Consider the following 4,779-nt stretch of genomic DNA (forward strand, 5'->3'; position numbering starts at 1 on the left):
TTTTAAGGAATCTTTTTTTTTTTTTTTTTTTTTTTTTACAAACTGCCATACTTGTTAGTGTCTCTTACACTGCATTCCATCTCTCATCTCTGTGTCTGACACAGAGAAACTGAGACTAGGGGGAAAATTAGCTTAAACAGGGTAATCTCCAGTTATCTTGACTTATGTCTTGCTACTAAATTCAGATGACTCTGGAGGAGAGAGGGGGAGGGGGGCTGAAGACTTTGCACAACTCTGCTTCATTTAAATCCAATTCACTTACCAAGTCAAAACAGCATACTCCTGAAATCATTGGCCCTCTTTGAGAATGAAGGACAAACAACCATCTGTGAGTAGTAGTATTTGCCCCATTGGGGAGGGACCCAATTGACCACTGCACAATGTTCATTTTTTTCTTTTCCCTTATTCCTGCCCTCCTGCCTTCCCACCCTCTCTTCCTTCCTTCCTTCCTTCCTTCCTTCCTTCCTTCCTTCCTTCCTTCCTTCCTTCCTTCCTTCCTTCCTTCCTTCCTTCCTTCTTCCCTTCCTCCTTCCTCCCTCCCTCCCATTCCTCCCTCCCTCCCATTCTTTCCTTCCTTCCTTCCTTCCTCCCATTCTTTCCTTCCTTCCTTCCTTCCTTCCTTCCTTCCTTCCTTCCTTCCTTCCTTCCTTCCTTCCTTCCTTCCTTCCTTCCTTCCTTCCTTCCTTCCTTCCTTCCTTCCTCCCTCCCTTTCTTCCTTCCTCCCTCCCTCCCTCCCTCCCTTTCTTCCTTCCTTCCTCCCTCCCTTTCTTCCTTCCTTCCTCCCTCCCTCCCTTTCTTCCTTCTTTCTTTTCATTCTTTTCTCCTTTCCCTCTTCCTCTCTTCTTTCTTTTTTTTCCCCTTCCTTATTCCCTTCCTCTCGTCCTTTTTTCTTTCCTACTCCCCCTCTGTCCACTCGGGGAATCATACCCTTTCCTGTGGGTGCACTGACCAAAGGAATAAAAACAAGATATCTTGGGGTTTGGGGGCTAGATTTTTTTTCTTTTCTCTTTCCTACTTATTTATTCTGTTCTTTAAAAAAACAAAAGCAAACAAACAAACAAACAAAAAACAGGACAATGAACTCTTTTGTCTCATGTAGTTTTGTTTATGATTCTTTGAACTAGAGCTCTGGAAAACCACACTTTGATAAAGCCCACTGGAATTCAGATGGAGCTATTTGACCATGCCTCAAACCCACATCACTTTGGCTATTCTGATTTGGCCAATAATAGGCTCAAGACTCCCTTGGTCATTGGATTTTGATGGCTCAGGGCAAGTATAAATAGCAATTGTTTCTGTTCTGGTCAAAACTCCTGAGGACTTTCTCCTCCCAGTTTGATTTTTTTTTTAGTAGACAAACTAGATTATTTTTTACCTCACTGCTTACCTAGCCTTAAATCACTGAATGGGTGTTGCCTCAGACTAACAGAGACCTGGGAAAAACCTTAGTTGAAAAAGTCCCAGGTCTCCCACTGAATCTGGGATCATCTCCAATTATCCTGGCCTATGTCTTGCCACTGGACTCGGATGACCTTGGAAGAAAGAGAGAAAGAGACTGATGACTTTTCTCAGCTCTGCTTCACTTAAATCCAGTCCACTTGCAAGTCAAGATAACACCTTCTTGACCTCTTTGAAAATGGACAAACAACTGTATTTTTGTGCTCACTCTTCCAAGACTTGAAGACTTTGTTTCCTCACCTCAGCCTCTTATAATTCTGAGTTTTCTTCACAGTTCAGCTCACAGACCACCTCTTACATGAAGCCTTCAGGATTCCCCCAAATTTTGGTAGAGGTCTCCTCCCCCTGAAATTACTTCATATTATTTGTATTTATTTACTATTTACTTCTCTGGGTGCATTTTTTTTTCTTTTGGTGGAATATAATTTTTCTACACAGAGCTGAGCATACAGTAGATGTGAATGAGAATATTCTTACCTAAAGCAATTTCCATTCACCCCACCTGCATCATTCTTGATAATTCCTTTCAAGACTATCCAATATCCTGCAAAATACCATTTGTGTATGGGGGCTGAGGTTGTTTCCTGCTCTGACAAGGGTCTAGCTTGTATCTTAACAAACCAGGCTTTGACTGTGGATGGATATGTTCCATTCTCTCTCTCTCTCTCTCTTTTTTTTTTTCCTGAGGCTGGGGTTAAGTGACTTGCCCAGGGTCACACAGCTAGGAAGTGTTAAGTGTGAGACCAGATTCGAACTCAGGTCCTGCTGAATTCAAGGCTGGTGCTCTATCCACTGCGCCACCTAGCTGCCCCGTTCCATTCCATTCTCTATCAAGGCAGCCTTTTGATGCTATTAAAAAGTAATATGAGAAATTTCTTTCTAGTTGAATATGAATATTAGCTGAAAACATATTTTATAGTATTTGAATTGAACCTTGGTTGCTTGCTAGGTGAGGACTTCCCTTATTGAAGAAAGACTTTCTGGAAAATAGAAAAATATCCCATATAAGCTGAACCATTTTGTTCACAGTTTCAAGCTGGTTCTGGGGTGGTTTGTACCACTGTGCTCATCTATTTATTTTTAAGCTTGAATTAGATGCTACAGCAGTAGACCTGACGTATTAGACATAATACATGGCTAATCAGGGGTAGGCAACACCTGTGTTTCCAGCACATAGGAGACACTTAGAAGAGCTAAGCTTATTGGCTTGATCAATCAAACCAAGGCTTTCCTTGATAATAGCACTGATTTCTGATTTTTACATAAAGGTACTAGATCATTACTTTTTATCTGGAATAGTATAGTTATATAGTTTAGGTCAGTGGTCCTCAAACTTTTTAAGTAGGGGGCCAGTTCACTGTCCCTCAGACTGTGGAAGGGCCGGACTATAGTAAAAACAAAAGCTCCCACTCTGTCTCCGCCCCTCAGCTCATTTGCCATAACCCGGTGGGCCGCATAAATGTCCTCAGTGGGCCGCATCTGGCCAGCAAGGCCGTAGTTTGAGAACTTCTGCTTTAGATCTTTTGGGTACACAGTACCCAATTTTTCAATTTCTCAAGTTCCATAATTTGGAGTATAAAATTCCAATATTTTCCACAAAGTCTGAAATTTGAAAAGGATTTCAGATCCCAGCCAGTGAATGGTCCCCATTCGTTTATTTCCTAGGGAGCCACAGCTGTTCAGTAAGAGTGACAGAGTTAGTCCATCAAATTGTGAAGCCTTCGAGATTTGTTCCTGGCATCATGACCTGAGATCTGGATAAACAAATTTATTTAATAAAAAACTTTAAAACAATACTTAATAACATATTAAATCAGAGAACCTAGAATTGAACCCATTTCCTCTAACTGCAAATTTAATTCAGTTCAATTCAATAGTCATTTGCTACATGCCCTGCTGTGTACCAGACATTGCTAGGTATAGAGGATATAAATATGAAATATTCTCTGCCTTCTTGAGGGCGCTGACACCTGAGATCCCCAAGAAAAACCTCCTGTGGGAGATAGCATCTGAGCTAAGCCTTGAGGCAGTATTCAAGAGATTGAGGACAGGGAGGAAAACCTTGGGGTAAGGGTGAGGAGTCTGGAAAAAGGTTGGGAAGTGGGCATAGAATGCCATGGGAGTACTAGCAAGTAGCCCATTGGGCCTGGAATATAAAACACATGAGGTTGGGTAATATGGAATTAATCTGGAAGAGATTAGTTGGAGCCAGAAAGTGAAGGGTTTTAAGTGACAAGCATGCACAGGGATTTGTATTTAGCCTAAATGGGCTTCTTCCTGTTAGTCCCACATGACACTCAGCCTCCCATATGCCTTTGCTTTGGCCATCCCCCACCCCTGGAATGCATTACCTCGTCCTCCCCCTCTCCCCTTCCCCATTAGGATCCCTTGTTGCCTTCCAGGGTTAGCGCAGGAGCCACGGCTCACTTGAATTTTGTCCTTATTCCCCAAGATAACATTGCTGCCCAGTCCTTAAGCTCCTTTGCATCTGGTACCCTACTAAGCCTTTAGGAAGGCTGAAAAAGATGGAAGGGACCGGCCAAATCCACCCGCCTGGCCGGTTTGTGCATCCGGACTGATCCCTCCAAGATAGCATCTCCTTTGAAGACTTCCTGGTCTTCCATTAGGGATTTAGGAGGTCCTGGGCCAGAGTTTGAAGCAGAAATCCAATCTGGGAGGACCCGAGCAGCTTCATCATTCGAATCCTCCCCAGGGATGGCGCTCGCTCCGTGAGCTCTCCAGTACAGGAGACATTTTTAAAAATTGATAAAATCATTTCTCATTGTTGTCAACGATCAAATGAGAAAATTGGAGGGGGCACATTTAGTCCCAGTAGTTTGCAGGTTTCTCTGCTGTTAAAAATTGGAAATGAATGAATAGAGTGTGTCAGGAGAGAGATGCGCTGTTACCAATTGGGTAATTGACTTTGAAACCCAATATTTGCCGGTAAATAGATAAAATGTTTGTGAGAGCACATTTGACAAGTAAATTGTGCAGCCTTAAACCCTTTCAGGAAGCAGGCAGGATATAAATAAATGAAAGAATAAATTAACCAACTAAATAAATAGCTAAACAGCAACATTATCTGTAAAAGGTAAATACTAGATGAAACCCCACTAGTTTTTTCTGCCTTGTAATTTGTAACAATTTTTCACCGCCGTGGAGAGCTTCCATTAGTAAGAAAGAGTACAGGAGAGAGGGGATGATGAAGAGTTTAATTTCCTCCTCCCACTCCCTGCATGACCCAGATACATAATTTTACCTTTCATTGCCTCAGTTTCTTCATGCAAAAAATGGTGTTTGCAAAATCCCGAGCTTATG

This window comes from Sminthopsis crassicaudata, chromosome 4 (genome assembly GCF_048593235.1).
Source record: "Sminthopsis crassicaudata isolate SCR6 chromosome 4, ASM4859323v1, whole genome shotgun sequence".
Lineage (NCBI taxonomy): Eukaryota > Metazoa > Chordata > Mammalia > Dasyuromorphia > Dasyuridae > Sminthopsis > Sminthopsis crassicaudata.